Source organism: Hyalella azteca, unplaced genomic scaffold, assembly GCF_000764305.2.
Source record: "Hyalella azteca isolate HAZT.00-mixed unplaced genomic scaffold, Hazt_2.0.2 contig5025, whole genome shotgun sequence".
In the NCBI taxonomy this organism is placed as follows: Eukaryota; Metazoa; Arthropoda; class Malacostraca; order Amphipoda; family Hyalellidae; genus Hyalella; species Hyalella azteca.
In genome coordinates, this window is record NW_025935231.1 from 18,235 (window position 1) to 38,996 (window position 20,762).

The window sequence follows — 20,762 nt, forward strand, 5'->3', positions numbered from 1 at the left end:
ATTGTAAAACAATAATACATTTTTTAATTTGATAGCTTCATATAATAGCAAAAATGACAAGTATTCATCAACTAGAAAATAATTTAAGTGTTTTCAGGAACAAATACTTCAATGAGGGTCATTCACTTCGTTGTCAAACGCAAATAAAAACGCAACCGCTTAACGTTGGCTAAGTTCATGAGAATTTAAAGCATATATTGGCTGCCTATCTCAATCGTTTATTGACATTCATATGCAGATTACACTGATTTGGCGCAAATCTTACCGGTGGCCAGCGGCCGAATGCATTTCTCGTTTGTTTTGAAAACAAGTGAACTGTTACTTTATAATAGACCGACACTCGGTTGGGCAAACAGGATCAAGTTTGTGGATATCATTGTTATAAATAATACTTTAATAGAAGGATATAGAAATGCCAGGTTCAGTCATAATTCATCAAGTCTTCATATTTATTCAGGATTTCCCCAGCAGGTTGGAATCGTAAACTTGACTAATCTAAACAGCCTCAGAGAGACAGAGAGAAGAGGGACTTCGCTCTGTCCTGCTTGCTAAGATAAACAGATGACGCAATTAATACACGCAGAAATGAACTAGACAGGAAGATAATACCATAATGCAATAATCCATGTAGACACTAATTAAAGAACACAGCCTCGCAAAAATACCAGAGATGAAGTGCCGTTACATGACTGGATAGGACTTACGTCAAGCACTATTCCGCGCAGTAGTGCGGATAACAATCTTACCAAGGATATTGAATACAAATTAATTCCAAGTAAAAGTTTTGGCTTAAATTTTCTTGGCCTATTAATTGTATCATGTCGAGCGATTAAATAAAATTATTGCCATACATCAAATAAAAGTTCACAATTGCTTTTGCAGATAGTTCCATTCAAATTCTTTGCTTCTGGATAATATTGATTTCAATTCTCTCATCTGTTATTCGTGAATCATTTTAACTAACTCCAACCAACTTATCAAGCTAATTTTTTTAAAAGTAGCAAAGGAAAGTTCACTGAACGGTCAAAAGATTGTTTTACTGTGCAACCGATCGTATCGTGCAAGGACATTAAAAAATTATGTATTATTTATTATTACAAAAACTTGTCTGCAACAAGTATTTGCAAAGAAACTTCATGCATGTAAGCTTGGCTCCTGACGGGAATGCTGATGAATCCTAAATACGCTACTATCTTCGTTTTAAACCAATGCACTTACTAAATAATGGAAGATGATTTACTTAAGCTACTCATAGCGGTGGTTTAACAAGATCCGACTACTCAATGTCTTGTGTATCTTTTAATTAGTGAACTTATTTAAAATCCATAAGCAGAATATTTGCAGTTTGATCAAGTTTAAGATGTTCATTAAAACTTCTGATGGGCAATGCAATTGGAAAATTACGGAGATTATCTCTCATCGGGGGTTGACTAATCGGTCACAGGAAAGTAAAATTTGCTGTCTGGGCATGCGCCTCTTCATTACCATTCATCGTTAAAATGAGGCAATATGCTTACCCCTCTTTACGGCGAAGGTTTGCTTTACATGGCTCTGCACCACTCTGGTAACAACAGCTTTATTTTCAACCAATGACCTGAATTGCCGCAATTTAGCACAGCCTGCGAATTGTAGCCAGTTTACGAGTGGCAAATACAACCAGTACAAGGGCTCCTTCTTGAATTATTGAAGTGGACTACAGAGACGGAACAACTCGATATACACGACACTGAGGGATGAAGCTCTCGTACACCAAAGATATGCGATGCGCAAATGGAAATACCGAAATGTTATCGCAGCAATTTCAAAATGGAAAACCTGAGTAATATCTTTTAAAATTATGAAAAGCCCTCAATGCGGTGATGGAATGAAATTCCAGCATGCAATGAAAAGTATGGTGGAGCTAATTTATCTGTGACAAAAAGTAATTGATTGAGCTTCCGCATTGTTGAAACCTAATATTTCCCTTAATTTGGGAACGCTTCAACGACAAGGCCTCTTTAGCGTGAAGAAGAACGACGATTCGATGAAGAACGACGCCAGGCCAGACGAACTCGTGAGAATTTCCACTCAGCAACGCAAATGACAGCAAAAATAACAGACTTGTTTTCAGAGTAAGTAATAAAGTCTGCAAGACAATACGAAAGCCAGAAAAGACTTCCAAAAGATTCAGTAACCTGCTAAGCTATCTCAAGCTCTAGAAAGATAAAAAACAGTATGTATTTTATCAGATTTTTCTTCATCTAGAATTTACCTTTTTCGTGAGTGTTTGATTGACTTAATTCACAAATAATAAGGCGAGTTTCATAGTTCTAATCTATCTTTGAATGTTAGAAAATACCCACATATTTTATTTCTTGTTTGATGCTCTTTTCGAGGAAGCCGTTCATTTCTAACGCTCTTAAGGGCAGATGAGTATGGAGAGAGGAATTCATTATTATCTTTACTTCACTTTGCAGTTTGTAAACTGAAACAGCAGAGACAAACTTATTTCATAGAAATACAAAATTCTACATCGAACGCAGTCAAATTTCCCCTTTGATCAATTTTAAGTATAAAAATACCAACACATTCTCGCATTCTAGACGCGACTCGCATGATTCCGATTGCGGTCAATAGCCTAGGAACCTCGCTAACTTCAGACACAAGTTAATGACACTGAACATCACACGTCCTAAGAGAACTTTCAACCGTGCGTTCTAGGTCACTGTATGGCAGAAGCAGTAGCTAGGATTTATGGAAGCTGCTACAGTGTTTACATTTCATAAAACTGATTATTTTATTAATAATAGAAAATTAATTTGTATCATTATAAATTGTACATATACAATATTCTGCAACCACTCATTTGATTCACTTTTATTTCTGCAACGTAACAACTCTATTCTATTTAAAACCGTCCACAGCACTCGAAATCTCAGGCCGGCAGACACAACATAGGACGCGCGTCTGCAGGCTACGTGGCACCCGATAGCCGAAGAGTCCCGAGGAGCCGAGTGATCTATGGCCACATAGATCACCTCCAGACAGCACTCAGCTTCGCGCGGCTCACTGAGAGTTCGGCATTGTGTAGAAGGCCATTGCAGCGCTTCATGATTATGATAATTCATTGCACTATCAATAGGGTTTAGCACAACATTAAGGAATCTACGTTAGTGCAATAGAATTGAGTGCAGGATGAGTGAGTGTCTACCATAGTGTCGCTCAATAGCTTTGCTGATATGGTGAGACTTGTCTGTATCCGCCGCCGCTAAGACTGTATGTGTTGCTGCAATCAAAGGACACAAATCAGTTGAATTGGTTGATCTCGCATAGCGTTGTTGAATTTATATTGATCGTGATGATATAACAGATACCGTAGACTAAATGAACCCCTCGAGATCACAAATTTTTTAAAACAAGTCAGAGAAAATATTATGTAATGTTAAATTCATTTTTACGGATATTTAAAAAATTAACCTAATTGAATTTTAACTTAATACTTAATAATAAATATAATTGTTCTTAAACACATTTTTTTTCTTTTCAGAAATTGATCATAATTCTTACTAGAGCAATGGTTGTGCAAAAATGTTATTTGGTCATTCAATTGACAATATGCGAGTAATAATTTGATAACAAAAGCAGACTTGTAGTTTAGTACATTTATGTAATTTGAGCATCAGCCGTTAAAGGTATCAAATGGCTTCGTGGTACATTTCCAGCGATGTTTCCATTTCAGAGAAGAGGATGAAAGTGGCAAGTACTTCCAGGAGCAGACCGTGGTATGGTCAAACAGCCGGGCAGACCAAAAAATGATCAATATGCATCCTGACAGCTGATTGTGAGAAGATTTTAGTAAGCGACACGTATTCCAAGGCCAATCAATCAAATTTGACTCCCTTATTAGGTATGAATTGTTTTATCATACTTCGTTTTCTATTTTACCTCTGAACTTTCCTTTCTAATATTAGGCAAACAAGACACGTTTTTTTTGTCGCTTAAAAGGATTTAAGATCGTATCTCATGATAAGAAAAGACTACGAAGACCGAGAAAAGTAAAATAGTTGCGATTTTGTAATGGAAAATTATAAAGACGAATACCTCGATACAATTTTCCAAAAGCGTCATAGTATATTACATGACTAAAAAATAGAGCATTTAGGATTTTTTAGACGTGCGATAGTATTTTCCAGAATTACATTTCACTGGTCGATCCCGTCTAAAAATGGATTATTTATTTTTTTTGACAGAGTTAAGGGTCATTTGATATTTATTTCTTGAAGGAAATATGACGAAGAACTTGAGTATTGTTGCCTCTTAAAAAATAAAGATGTAACGTTCCGGTGAATTTACAAGAAACAAGCCCTGAATATTTTCTTCATTTATTTATTGTAACTTTATGTCTGATAATTTCAATTCTGGAACATGGCCGCATTTTTTGAAGAACTTTGATCGGTTTAACATTGTGGTTAAACTGATTAAAAGAACTGTTTTTAATGTAACTTGCAAGCGCATTTAAGCTGAAGAAATATTGAATTTCTGAATGTTCGTATTCAAATTGAGATCAAATTGATATTCTTGGTATTATTCAAATGGATCAAATAAATATTCTAAGTGATCAAATTGATCACTTAGAACCTATAAAGTGGAAATGTGTCAGGACGTCCGAAGATCCTTGACAAAAAATATTGTCTACATGACATATAAGGTAAACAATTCGACGCAAAGAAAGTACCAATTCATGCAAATACACAAGCGCACATGCTGCAGTGAATGCTATGGAACGCAATATTCGATCGGACCGAAGTTTTAGAGAAAGATTGGATCAGATTTTTGCATGTAATATTTCCGGGCGTGTTCGAGTATCCACGGCATCTAACTCTAAAATCTCAGGCGGCGCACGTCTCGCAAATTTTACGACGATCCGGACGGGAAAAGTACATTCCCGCAGAAGAGTAATCTTGAAATCTGCACGAGAAAAGAGTGGGCCAAAATTTTTATATTGAAAAGATAAATTTATGGAAGCGGTATGTCACCGTACGCTCGTATTTTGTATCATTATTGATAACCGTTCGTTCACGATGAATTTGATGACTAATCCATTATTAGATACAGTATTACCGAAGGTAAAATTTGTTTGTCTAGAACTGAAACAGATTTGCGATTTGCAGGCAACGTCGATTACGGTTGCTACCGCTAGAACCGTAATATATAACGGATGAAATGTTATTGGGCGCATATTATACACTCGAAAAGTCTCTGTAAGATAACGGAAGTAATTTTTTTCTCAAATTTCATGTCGGGTAAAAGATTTTGGGCAAAATGTCTCAGATTTTCGAAGATAATAGGAAAGAACAGAGGATATTGTATGCGTAATGTTATAACATATAACATATTATTATAAATCTAAGTACCAATGTATATTGATATTAGTGTTTGTAGGATATTAGTATTTTGACCCCCGACAGAATTATTCGCAATCGTAACCCCGATGCAAACAATAATATTTCCTCGTTTTTCACAAGCATTTACAATGGAGTGAGGCTGTTAGACGATGAAACTAATTGGAATATTCTTCAAAGATTCGAAGACAACAAGCGCAAGAAACATTGAGACTCCTTTCTTTAAAGAACGAACTTCTTAGAAACATTTCCGGTGATCGAACTTCATGGCAGACACTCAAAAGCTGAGAGAAGATCAAAAGAGGGTCAGAGGTGTTATAGTTGCAGTAACACTGACACTTCGATACAAGCACCTCATTAGGTACAACTACTGGTACAATTAATGCTCAAGTGTAAAGATAAGAAACTAATTAAAACAACAATACCGTCAGGGATTAAAAGCAAAAGACCTTGGGTCAGCGTTTAAGGAAGTACGAAGGTAGCTAAATGTAAGTGAAATAAAAATCACAGCACACACACCCAACGCATGAAGTAATAATATTTGTTATGAATGCCAAGAATGTTTGAATAATTGGATGGTATTGAAACAGTTTCATCAGTTGTTTCATAGGATGCGTTGGGTGCATATCAAACATCCAATAATCCTAAAATTTCTCTCGCATTGGCAAAATTAAAATACGGACGAAAGTAAGAAAATAATTGCGCTAGCTACGTGAGCCCGTCTTATCCGTTTTTTTTTAACATCAGTTCAAGATTCAAGTCTTTAAATGTTATTATTTTAATTGTCTAGCTACGCACCATTTCCTTTATAAAATTTACACTAATATAAACATTCTGAAAATTCAGAAGGGCATTCTTACCACTTCAATATGCATTCACTTTCGATAAATTTCGAACCAATGAAATTAACAACAGAATTTCCAGATTGAAATGCCGCTTTCAATAGCTAAGGGCACTGGTTCCCAGCATCGGGGTATTGGAAGCCATTATTTTGTGATGACAGCCAGACGTGGGCTGGAGGGACGAGCGCGGGGACGGGCAGTCGATGGATAGTTGATGGTTGTCTGTTCTGTACCTTTGTTATTGGACATATGCAATTATTAGGCGGTGAATTGTTATGAAAATATTTTTTGTGTATTTGCATTTTATATTCAAATGAAACTATTTTTCGTTCAATGAAAGAATATTTTTTATCTTTCGATTTTAGAAAAATAAATTCTGCCGCATCTTCTGTATATTTATATAGATAACGCACTTTTCACCATAAAAACGAAAATTTGATACAAAAGGCAAATAAAATTTCGCAGAAACTAAAAAACCTATATAACACTTTCTATGTCAAGCTTAATTATTAATCCATGAACGCAGTCACAAACTGAGGTTAAAAGTTCAAGTTCGCTCTAGAGATGGCACCATTTAACTTGATCTTGATTAATTCCTATGATGAGGGGAGAATTTCGTGGTCAGAAGGGTGCTACCATAGAAATTTTATCAAGGTTCACGGTACAAGTCTACGGAAAATGCACCAAATATTTAAGTACCTTTTCCGATTGCTCAAGTGGAGGAACAATGCTAACTTATTCAGAATCAAATTAAAATATTAACTTCATATGTAATTTACATGCCTAATACATATACCGAGAAATTTACATTACCATCATTATTAATTATTCAGTATTGATGATGCACAACAATTTCTGAAGCAATCCTTAGGATGTAATCGAGTTTGATTAAAAATGTTCTTTTTAATATATATGAAAGACATTGTGACATGAAGAAATTTAGAAATACACGCACAGTACTGGAATCCTCGTACGCATCATGAGCACGCTTCCGGCAAGGCAAACTCTGAAAGCCTCATTGATCAACAGATTACGTTCTCTGATGCGAGTCTCTGGCTATAAATCTCATACAAAAGAAAGCAAAAGTTGAGCTCACGCTCAGCTTTTTTTCAATTAAAAATGAAATATAATCTAAGGAAGTTCATGGTAATATTGGCCAGTTGCTTGAATCTATTTTGTGACCGGAAGCGACAGAGCAGATATTCATTTCCAGCCGCTGTACGATCGGCTTATGCGACACGCAAGCGGAACTTTGTTCGGGGAACCTGGTCGGCATATATTGGCGTCATCTGTTTGCTGAAATTCAGTTGAGCTCAGCCAGCACGGGGGATGGTTGCGCACGCTCCCACTCTGGTGTGCGTACTGCGAGCTCGTCCCGGGCATGACCACCCAAGCAACCGAGTATTTCTTAATTAAGCGGCTTTTAGCCCCCATACGAAGCACGAAAAAATGGGCATTTGTAAAGCTGGTAATTTCGCTCTATAAAGTACTTTATAATGTGAAATTGACATCCTGGTCTCAAGGTAATAGCAATAATTGATCTAAACGTTTTTCAGAAAAAAAACGATAAAAAACATAAAATTGAGCTATATATTCCAAGCCATGTAATTCGGATAAGCAAGTGCCCTTAACAGGGTCATTTTAAGGGATAAACCTGTCCTAGAATTCTTTTGAGCCCTCAAAATTTACATAAAAAAAAATTCCGTCCAAAATGGTGTTCCAGTGTAAATAAAAAACTCTTGGACTTCATCTATCGGCAAAGCAAATAAGAGTTAGAATAAACTGTTACAGCGGAATAAACAGCAAATAATGTAAAAGTTTAAATGCAAATCACTAGAGCGAATAAATTGTCAAGCGATGAAGACTTGATTTCATACATGCTAATGAGGCAGATCAGAAACATTTATTCCAAGTAACTCAGAACCATGTGTCTAGCCACGAGTCAAGTAGAAAGAACTTTGACCTTGATGGTTTGCATCTAGACATAAACTCGCGTGTCTGTACCTGACTCGTGTGTCTACCCGACATCAAGAAAAACTGGATTTATCGGTGTGAACAACGGAGATATTTGATAATTATTTTGAAATGGCTTTGCATATTACGGAAGAGCAAGATTCAAGCCGAGAAGATCAAGGCCTTGGGTTATCAAAGGATACATTTTTACACATTTCAAAAGTTAGTTCAATTCCTATGAATGTGAGCGACTTGAACCTGTCGCGCAACTTGAGCGTTCTGTGGAACACGAGCGGCGGCCTGAACTTTGACTTGATCCTGAAGTTCGAGCGCAATTTACGGCTCGACGGAGCTCTGCTCGCCGCTCTTCTGCTCGTTTACGGCGCCGTCATCACCGTGGGTGTGGCAGGCAACTCGCTCGTCGTGCTCGCCGTCATCAGGAAGCCCGCCATGAGGACATGTCTTCATCATCAACTTGGCCATCTCAGACCTGGTGCTTTGTCTGGCCACCACTCCACTCACGTTGCTCGAGATCGTCCCTCAATACTGGCCGCTCGGGGACACCCCCTTCTTGTGCAAGCTGGTGGGCACTCTGCAGGCCACGTCCATCTTCGTCTCCACCATATCCATCACGGCCAACGCTCTCGACCGATACCATGTGAGAAATTAACATAATAGAACCGATTTAAAAAAACCGGTCATTGGGTTGCATTGTAAAAATCAAGAATATTTTGATTCGGCTTTCTCTATTTAGATATAGCAGAAGATTACGAGTACAAGTCATGCTTCCTTCTTAAAATATTAATTGTTATCAACTAAATTTTGCGCTGTTTGAGACAGTAATTATTTCTATTTGGTACCTTTTATCATATCTCCCTTTTTGCCATGTTTTGAGTTTGATCACATAATATCGATGAAGAATGACCTATACAATCTTCATTTAACATAGAGCTTTAGGTAACTTCCTCCGTAAATGTTGAACAAATTCTAATGGTTAATCTTCGAATAAAATTTGATAATAAATTTGAAAACATTCACATCAGTTAAAATAATTTGAGGTCTCATTATTCCACACCCAAAAAGGAATTTCAGAACTGTTAATATTAAACCCGAGAATAGCGGTTACACACTCGCCCAATAGACTTAATATAAGGCCTATCATTTGCAGGGCCAAGCATCAAAAAACTTTTTAAATTAAACTAGTAGTTTAATCCTGACTTGGCTCGGGATGGACGTTCTGTAATATTTGTGAATCCCTATGACAAATCTTATATTCTGTTATAAAATACATATCTGCCGTATTGATGTCACTTAAGCACACATTCATCATGCATGAGGTCGCCAATTTAACTCTCATAATGAAATTTATAAGTAGATCCGCAATCCTGGCGTTGCACGAGGTGAGCAACTTTTAAAAATTGACTTTACTCTAAAAACATGTCTCTTGAGATTTTCCCGTATTTCTATACTAAAACTTTGTTATACTTAGAGATAATCTCGTTTGCTCGATACCGATACTCAAAAAATTTTTAAGGGGAGCGTCTACCCTAAAATTGAAAATTTTCACTTTTTTCGGTTTTTATACTCATTTTATAGCTGACATTCTGCCCTATCCAACGGTACCACTGCCATATCTACCTTTTTTGGCCGTTTTCTAAGAATTTCACGTTTTCTTTCATTTTTTTCGAAAAATTCACACGAACAAAAATGTCTTAGAATTCTGTTTTACATACGTGTACCAAGTTTCAGAGTGATCCGTTCGTAAATAGCCGAGATAAATTTTAGGGTAGACGCTCCCCTTAAACCCCGATTTTTAAGGCTGGAACAATTTACAATTATTTGTTGTTCATAAAGCTACCAAAGTCTGACTTTAAGATCATCTTGGTTCCTCTTTCTCTTCAAAATAATGTTCATCGAACGAAAAATTATCTCCTTTCGCAAAATTATTATTCTTATGCTCAATCCTAGAAATTCGTGTTAGAATCGTTATTTGCTCAAACGCTAAATGCTCGAGTAGAGAGTATAAGAGGTGTTGCTGGTGTTAAAATTACAACTAAAATTGTCATTTATGAGCTTGAATTAATTTACATTAAAAAAAACAGAGAACTAATTATGTTCCAAAATCCTAATTTAACCATTTTTTAGCGCGGCGCGGTAGCTCAGATACCATTCTTGCTCCTGACCTCCGAATAAAATGCGACGATAGCGATTGCTTGGAGGAGTGGATGAAATACGGACAAGGAACACCTAAACGCCCCAGATTATCTAGTGGCAACATCAATCTCTAGAAGACGAAAATCATTATAGTTGAAATATTACCATTTTTCTATACACTATACAATTATTTTTCAGATATTCGTATGTACTGAAACTATAGGCGGGCATTGCAAACGGCAAAAGATTACCATAGGGGCATTTACGCTCAATTCCGTAATTAGCAACGAAGATTAAACCTGACTACGCAACCCAGAGATCTTATAAATTGAATGAAGGAGTTTATCGTAACCAAACACGCTAATTTTAACCAATCGACATCAGAACAGTTCAAGTTTAAAGCGGAAAGGAAAATTTTTCAACATAATATAGGCAAACTTATTTAAACTTCTCGCGTCTTGAGTTCTCGAGTAACTGGATAAGGTCGGCGGTGCTGTTTGATATGCACGCTCTGATCTTGAAGTCGTTCATCAGACACCGTTGAGCGAATTGTGAAGGCGCGCCTTGCGCATTGTTGCGCTCACGTACGTTGGTAAAGCTTGGCTGACTGACGGAAAAAAATCTTGCTGGAGGAACGAATGGCGAGTAACGCCAATACGGAATGTGATCACATTTTTAGCGCATTTTCTCATTTATGTAAAAAAACGCGTTATTGTGCTCGCCATGTCCGTCCGTCCGTACGTCTGTCTGTCTGCTCGTCCGTGACTTCACATTTTCGTTGACGAGAAAATGCGCTCTCTGTCACTCACTGCAGTGAGTACTGAGTTATATTTTTTAAGTATATTATAAACATTACCCAAGCTTAGAAGTACCCAGAACCAGAAAGAATACAAAAAATTTCCTCAAAATATCTACAATTTCCATCCATTGTAAAAAGTGTTTTCAGTCATGCTTTAAATTTCCATTTTGACTAAAAAAATTTTGGTAGGACATAAAATTGACCTGTATTCAGAATTTCGTTTCGTTCAAACGGAAATTATTCACGGAATGTTCCGTAGATGATGAAAAAATTCTTCATTCTGAGTTAGCAGCAAGATTTTGGGCAGCTTTCTTATTATGCATGAATTATGTCTGAAGGTTTGATGAATGATGCAAACAACACCGCTGGCATCGCGATTCTTCTGTGAACTGAGCTCATCGCTCAGTCACGGCACAAAGTGTGGCCAAAAAATATCGTATAATTCAAATAAGCTGCATCAGTTCCCCAGTGGCATTATTTAGTGCGAAACATGATACAAAAAATGCCTGGGGAGGAACGTGAAAATATGATTTCCACTTTCTTTCATCCACAATGGCATGAAATATTGTCTGTGCAATGGGATAACATGATGGATGTCCAACTCAAAATTTTGCAAGATATATGCCACCCAGGGCTCATCGCTGTACTTACAAAGCAATCAAATGAGCCAATTTTTTGAAATATTTCCAACGATCAAATAATCTCGGCCATGTCCGTCAAAAAAAATCATTGAAAACATGTGACATTATATGTGTCATTGGCTCTGCTTATTTCATGTCATTAGCAAAAAAGATTTTGTTCGGCGTACAAAAGCTCTCAGGCAGAAATGGCTCTCAAGCAGAAAAGCTCAAACATTCGTTGCCGTCAGCCTAAGAAGCTGAAGAACTTCGTTTCCTTCGTCGCTAGGCAATGGACTAAAAATAACAGGAAATCCTGCAGCAAACAGCGTTGTGACCACGAAAATCGTTTTTGTTTCTCATGTTAGCCGTGAAGTAGAAATCAAAGCAACGTGAGTATTTGTCGAGAAAAAATAAATGTTACGATATTGCAGATTACGATCCCTTCAGTACAAACTGACCAAGAGTTGACAGTTATTTCAAACCTTTACCTAACAAAAGATGTAATCCTTTTGAAAAAAATTCGGTAGTACCGGTGCCAATTTCAGTTGTTCGAGTCGTAAAATAATACTATCACGAAGCAGAGCATTCGAGTCAGGCTGATATCACTCAAACAGCAGAATAAAGAAATTTCTTAACACAAGTTGCGAACAAACACAAATTCAAATTCGTGAATTTCCAATGATTGCTCCAACGAAGCTTGACAAGTAAGTGCAATGAGTTTAAGAAATTAAATAAATTTGCAAAATAATAAAGGAAATATAAGAAATAGAATTAAAACAGTCAACCCGAGTAGGTTGAATAGGTAATCAGCGACAGACAAGACTTGAGGACAAGGACGCAGTGAAGCGTTGCTTCGTATGGCATCTGAGCTGCATTGTCTGAGGAACAAGATGGTTGGGGTGTGGTGCAGGGAATTGTAGGAAGGAATTGGAGTGGTACGTGGAGTGGTAGGAGAAAATAGGGTGGTATGTTTAGTGGCAGGAGAGAATAGGGTGGTATGTTTAGTGGCAGGAGAGAATAGGGTGGTATGTTTAGTGGCAGGAGAGAATAGGGTGGAATGTTTTGTGGCAGGAGAGAATAGGATGGCACGTGGAGTTGTAGGGAAATGGTACGTGGAGTGGTAGGAGAGAATAGGGGGTGGTACAGTTGTGTGGTAAAGTGAGACAACAATTGAGATGTTTTATGGCTATGGTACAGGGAAGATTACACAAAAAGAGATGACATGAGATAGAAAATGTAGAAATGATACAGGGAAAGACAAAACGGAGATAAGGTATGTATGGATCGTTAGGAGAGATTTAGGATAAAAGTAATATATTCATGATTCGCAATTGTGGCGTAGACTTATTCGCCAATGACCCTAAAAAATGGCCTACACAATTTTATGATTTCTCCCGAGCATTGTTGCGTTACAATATCCTTCGATGAAACTATGCCACGACTTAACACGTGTAAGCCTATATACTAGCGCGTTGCACTGCAAAGAGGTCGAGCACTTACAAACACAAAGAAATTGACACGAACGTTATGCTGCTACGGAGCCAATTTTGGCATATATCGGCCATCGATTGATGCAAGGCATCATAATATGTCAGGTCTATGAGGCGCACGTCTGCTACCTCATTACCTCGTAAACAATGCATAAGTCAATGGATGATGGTTCGGTCTTCCGATCTAAATTGGGAGTCTGACACTGTTGACTCTCCGCAGACTTGTGTGAAAATTGGCCGCTGTGTGAATATTTTGTCCATGACAACTAAAATAACAATCGGGATAAATATACAGAGTAATTTTAGGATAAAAAAAGCAAAAGCCATCAGAGAAAAGGTGATTTTGATTCAGTGATGAAATATAAGACTTATTTTAGATTCCATGATTGTATCAGGTATATAATTAATCTAAGCAATTGGATAATTTGTTGCTTACAGCAAATTTAACTGAGAATTTAAATGCCAAGAAAATGACAGATTAATATTTATTTTCTCGCCCTTTTAGTTGCCAGTTTAAGGTTTGTTTTCTTCCTAGTAAATGTGGTTATTATATTGATTATAGTTTTCCTCGAAGCTTTTGAACTGAGGATGTATCTGGTCTCCAGAAAATTTTCAATCAAACTATGGCTCCTTGTTCGCCTTACATTCATAATTTTCAATTATAATAAATTAATGTTTCAATATATTATGCAAATGAATTGCATGGACACTGTTTAACGAATTGAATAATTATTATTGTCTCACTTATGCGAAGAATGCTACCAAATACGAAAGTTTTTCTCGTGAATAATATCAGTTAAGTCTGACCTTTAGCTGCCGACTGGATCTTATTGCCGTGGTCTTTCTATTACGACTTTGCCGAAAGCCTCGGTAACTTCCGTCTGTCGTGCCACCCGACCATACCGGCGCAGTGAATACATTGCCTGCCGTCTGTCGTGCCACCCGACCATACCGGCGCAGTGAATGCATTGCCTGCCGTCTGTCGTGCTACCCGACCATACCGGCGCAGTGAATACATTGCCTGCCGTCTGCCGTGCCACCCGACCATACCGGCGCAGTGAATGCATTGCCTGCCGTCTGCCGTATCGTGCCACCCGACCATGCCGGCGCAGTGAACACATTGCCTGCCGTCTGTCGTGCCACCCGACCATGCCGGCGCAGTGAACACATTGTCTGCCGTTGAGTTGCCTTGCGAGAAAACCGAACACCAGAATCAGGCTTAGTCGAGCGGCTTATGTTAGTCGAGCGGCAAATTAGCGGCCTTACATAAGGAGACCAGAGCGAGAGGAATTAGCTTCGTCGGAAGTAATCGAAGACGCGCATTACAAGTCTTACTCAATAGAATGTCTCGGCGAAATTTAAAGTAAAGTCTGGTAATGGTTGTCGATTGAAACTGGGAAGCAATTGTGTACCTCATGATGGCATAAATGTTTTTTAAGAATTTCCTTGGTAAGAGGGTCAATTGCATTATCTAAATTACAGACATAAATTAGGTAATATCAAAGTCTAATTGTTCTCAAAAATGTTCATTAGTTTAAATTTAAAATACAGCATCATGAGACAAACATTGTATATCTGCATCATGATGCTTATACGTTTCACAACATGAACTCTTAAAACACGTGCAAAAACAATATTCATACCAAATTAAATGAGCGCTTTAAAACTTCGAGGTGACAAGTCACGGTTTCAGGATGAAAAAATAAGAATGATTGCTCAGCGCCTCGCCCAGTTGAGTAATACTCATATTTGATGTAATAGTCATGCTTGATAGTCATGTTGCACAGGTTATAGAACAATGATCCACGCGCAATGATACAGGTATGAATTGGTACCCATACTAATGGCTTCCGAGCAACGGTACAGGCACGTATAACATAATTGGTACCGGTACGAATGACACCCAGATAACGGTACAGGTACGTATAACATAATTGGTACCGGTACGAATGACACCCAGACAACTGTACAGGCACGTATAACATAATTGGTACCGGTACGAATGACACCCAGACAACGGTACAGGTACAAATTAGAGCCGGCAAAAATTACACCTATGCAATAGCACAGATACAAAATAGGTGCTGGTACAAAAGACACTAGTGTAATGATACTAATACAAACTTGTTCCGATACAAATTATACCCGTGCAACGGTACAGGTACAAAATTGGCGCAGGTAAAAACGACATCCGTGGCCGTCTACCCGGTCGTTGTCGTTGGCATGCAGACAAAGGCGTGCATTACTGATAGCGTGTTATTACGCATGATGAATAGCGATATTCTTAGGTCGTGCCAGTGCGTGAACGAAGAGATGAACGAAATGATCGAAGAGATGAGATATTTAAGTCAACCAGAATAAAACTTCATGGTTTGGATTTTTTCCCTTCAATGAGATATAGATAACGAAAATTATATTGATTTAGTAGTCGAATTTTTCAACATTACGTGACCAACAAGTTGTCATGGTGTCATCACAAGGACCCAGCGACACTCATATCGAGCAATAGAGACTGAGGAGGTGTTGATAAGTTTACGGAGCACTTCAGAGACCGCGTGACCGAGCCTAAAAAATCACAGCCTATCGCAGTATCACGTCGCTGCCTTAGAAGTGCATCCACGTTATAACCTCATGCCCTCGAGCGCCACTGCTCAAATTTCTAATCTCGCTAAAACAGTTTAAATAACTAACTTTAGCACTTCAACTGTAAATTATTTAAATTCGTCCCAAATTGAGACTCAACAAATGTAGTTTTGCCCCAGGGAGCGACAAAATAATTTTATGTGCAATAGTCATTCAAATCTCCCGCCCGCTGATTCACGAATTAACTCGATACTCCAGTTATTCAGTTAATTGAAAGGTCATTTTGGTGACCTATGACATCAAGGGTATATTAATTGTAAATTCTAGTCAATAACAAAGGCTTCATACAGTAGGGGTTTGTAGTCTCGTCTGTAACATGGCATTCAAGACTATAGCCTATGCGACCTGCGAATTCTATACAAGGTGCACTACATTAGAGGCGAATGGTTCTGAATTGCTCACGACCAGAAGATAGATTAATTATTAAATTATCCACTAAACTGCTTAGGCATATAATCTTGATTCGATCCATTTGAAACAGTTCCATTGTCCTGCTAACATAAAGGAAAATCGTTTATTGCATCCGCCCTTAATTGTTCAGATCATTCAAAAGGTGTAATGCATAACAGAATGAAGTATTGAAGTCTTTGAATAAAGTGACATGCTTTCATCGTGCGTCAGCCGTAAGTTGGTCTAATAATATTAATTTAACCAAGCAAAATACATGTAAAGTGCAAATCAAATTCGTATCAAGATTACATTTTTTATAAAAATATTTATCTGGCACAAGTGGAACTGACTTAATCACCACCGAATTTTTTTCATCCAATTGTGATTCCTGTTTGCTTGTAATATATGTGCATGAAGCGTTTCAAAAGGCTATCGTTATAGTTATAATTATATCAATGTTTGGAAAGCCTCGACAACTCGGAACTATAGATTAGAGAGTTTAAAAATAGCTCCTTTTTTCACAAGCCTTGAAACTTTGAAATGAAAAAAATATTGATTTAACAAGTACCACTAAACTACTAAATATTCATTTGATTGTATGTGAGCGTTTTTGTAATATTAGGAACAAATAATTTGATAGAATAACTTACAAAAACAGTTGCATTCGCGTTACAAAAAAAAAACAATAACAATATGAAGCTTTAAAGGGATCAAGAGGCTAGGACATCAGGTAAGAATCATAGAAATTTATTCCAACGAGAAGTCTAAATATATAATCGAATAAATTTTAATATCACACATGCACTGGACAATGTTCTTAATTTGTTATGATATATCTAACTGAACATAAACAAAACTGATTTCGACAATATAGGGAACGGGCCTTTCGGACCTTATAATGCCTTTCATTTTGATGAAGCAATTTATAAACAAAACGCTTTATTTCGGGTATTTTGTTCAGCATTACCAAGGGATTAAAATAAGCGTAGCAGAGACAAGCTTGCGGTTTAGCGTAATGCATTCAGGCCGCTTTAGAGTTCATGAAAGACGCTGGGGAATTTCTTAACACGCGGGGCGCTGGGCCGTTAAGTCAAGGAATGAGACACTGACATTCCTGGCCCCGACGGCGACAAATTTCTAAGAAAACCAAACGAAATACTTCAGCCTAAAATTCGACTATGAAAATATCTGTTAATGCTTGAAATAATACCGAGATACTTTACTTGAAAGCGAAACAAATGGTGTTGGGGTCACCGACTTAACTCGGCCTTCATGATCGAATAGGGTCGTTAGGTCATTGATAGTCTTCAATTAAAAGAACTTTTTTTGCATAAATAAATTTTTGCATAAATTTTTTGCATAATTATAGTATAAACAATTCAAGCGCTGCTTAAACTGATACTTCTTCCGAGAAGGAGACTAAGTCTCAAGTCTTTAGTTTCATGCTTTCGTAAGAGAGTAAAATGAACGATAATTAAACTTCTGACCATTAAACTAAAGTAATTAATAAACAAACAAAATAATGCGACGCAAATAAATTGTATATATTGATTCACATATATTCAAACATGATTTATTAATACACGTAAGGACTATACACGCTTCATACCTTCGCTCGGACTTCACACCGCACAGCAATCTAGCAGATCACAACTTCGGCATTACTACTTCCGTAAAGCCTAAACTAAATGGTGACGAACTTCAAAATAATAAATGAATTTCAAGTAAAATTGCACGAAAAAAGACAAAATAAAGGTTTCCCCTACAGTAGAAAAGTGGCTAATAAGTTTAAATTTATTGAAAAATGTTCTAACGGGTATATTATACTCGAGTATCATTTTGTGCCGTACAGTGTAATGTGCAAAATTATTGTGCAAAAGTGGTAATGTATTACAGTGTAATGCGCTTCAGAGTTTCAAGGCTCATGCGTCACTAATTTTTGTACCGTGATTATACTTGTAATTTTTTGCGATCATTCAAATAGTTATTTCTTATGCTTCTTCTGTTAAATTTTTACTCATTCACTTCATTAGTATTTCATATTTTTGGTTTTACTATCATTTTCATCTAGAGAAACATCCTGCTGCTCACGATAATCCGATACGCGTCACTTTCTAATCTGTCAGTCGCGAAGCAGCTTGCGCTGCACTGGTGGTGCGACTTAGATGACTAGTGTTCTCTGTGATATTCATAGATTGTGTTGATATAGTTTTGAACTGTAATTATTTTATTAAGAATAACTAAGGTTAAGCATTATTGCCGCATCTTGTTAAGCTTATTATTTTTGTCTGCAGAGTCTTATTGGTTCACTACTACGATCATTAGACTCAGTGCGTGCCATTCGCTGGATTCTATCATAAATTCCTTATTTATAGTTAAGCTGCACCTCAATCATCCATCAGTGCCTTAGTTTTCAATAAAGTTTCGGCAATACTCCCCTGAATGAATATAGTTCAGTTTGTTAGACTGGTACTGCAGTAAGAGCGGCCGACATCACAATCGCGCTAACAACAGTGGACTGTAAATATTATACAAATCCAACAATCGGCCGAAAATAAGCTTCTGAGAACTTATGATATCAAAGAAAATATCCAGCTATATCTAAGCAAACTTTTAGAACACAGTAATGACATTAGTAATCCGTACATATAAAAAGAAAATTTATCTAAGCTCCAGTTCAACAGGAAGATTTTTTCCTGCAACATAATATCCACATTAATCTATATATTTCTATCACCCCAGGTGATTCTTCACCCGACGCGTCGCGCGCTGGGCACCTCGGGGGCGCTGCTCACCTTACCGGGCATTTGGGCGTGCGCGCTGTTGCTGGCGATGCCACAGTTCCTCTTCAGGACGCTGCAACACCACGACATTGGCTTGCCAGGTCTCGACGCCGTCAACTTCTGCTTCGAAGAATGGCCTGTTGACCACGGACGAGGATACTACAGCGTCTTCGTGATGCTCGTGCAGTTCTTCGTGCCTCTTCTCACCGTCACCATCTCCTATGCCAGGATTGTTCATAAACTTAAATTCCGTATGACCAAAACTGTTGTCCGAAACGGTAATAAGACACGAAAAGACGAAACCCGAAACAAGAAAACCAATATTCTTCTAATTTCAATAGCGATTATCTTTTGCTTATCGTGGTTACCGTTGAATATGTACAACATAATAGCTGATTTCTCAAACCCATTCGGCGATGACACGGACGCCATGTTGATGGTGTACGCCATTTGTCATTTGTTAGGCATGTCATCTGCCTGCTCCAATCCTGTGCTTTACGGATGGCTCAACGACAACTTTAGGAAAGAATTCAACGAATTGTGGCTCATACTCATGCCATGCCGACATCGATCCATGTCAGCCAAATCTAAAGTATTCTCGAATAAAAGAGAGGAAAAACTAGCTAAGTCTACTTCCGAGTTAAAAGATCACCCAGAAATATGTCTTATAGTTAAACGAGATGAGAACTTCGCTGATTTGTCGCAGTGTTGTAGTGGGTATGAAATTATTGCTCAACCTTTGCATTCTCCTCCTCCAAGAGTGGTAGATTTCATCGAGTCTAACGCACCGTTTGAAATATCTAATGGTTTGATGGATCTTTCGCTGTACGTAAAATGCACATCGGTGTGATGAATATGGCTCTGCATATTTATACATAGTTGATCAAATTTTAAAAATGTGTATTTTTCTCAGTATAAATTGAATATGAATACTTCATACACCATAGGAAAGAGAAAAATTCGAAGTTTTTTTTTAATATTTATACGAATGTTCAATATGTCGCCCATGTCCCCTCAGGGAGTGGAAATCAGTCACTTCCTGAGCGTTATGTAGGACGCATAAGAAATGAAGATCTGGCTCTACACTTCTGGCTACCGAGATCACCTGATCTCACCCCATGTGACTAATTCGTATGGGGTTACGTCAGAAAAGCTGCTTACGTCCCACCTCTAGCAGCAACTCTGTTTACGATCTGTTTACGTCCCGCCTCTACCAGCAACTCTGTTTACGTCCCGCCTCTACCAGCAACTCTGTTTACGTCCCGCCTCTACCAGCCACTCTGGTTGATCTGAAGAACCGTATCACTGCTACGGTGCACTCAATAACAGAAGATATGGTTTCTCGTGTGTGGGACGAGTTTGGCTACCGTTCAGTGTTGTTTGTCGTGCAGCATAAGGGGGACATATTCAACATTTATAAATGTTTGAAGAAAACTGAATCTTTTCATTTTCATTGGAATATAAATTATTCAATTTGAATTTGTAATTAAATATATACAAATTTATTAAATTAGGTCCATCAGTCAGGATACACTGTATTTTTGTCGCTAGAAAGCTTTAGTTAGAATGATAGATACACGATAAAAGCTGGCCGACTATCAACTATTGACTATCCTTAATTAATGTATACGAAATGAGATTAAAAATAGGTATAATATATTAAAACATATGCATGCCATACGAACGCGAATTCAGGAGAATTGAAAT

The 20,762-nt window shown here is 37.6% G+C and overlaps 1 pseudogene; it reads left to right on the forward strand.

The window, feature by feature from the left end:
• The first annotated feature begins 8,308 nt into the window (after positions 1 to 8,308).
• On the forward strand, positions 8,309 to 19,905 carry LOC108668391 (annotated as a pseudogene).
• The last annotated feature ends 857 nt before the right edge of the window (positions 19,906 to 20,762 follow it).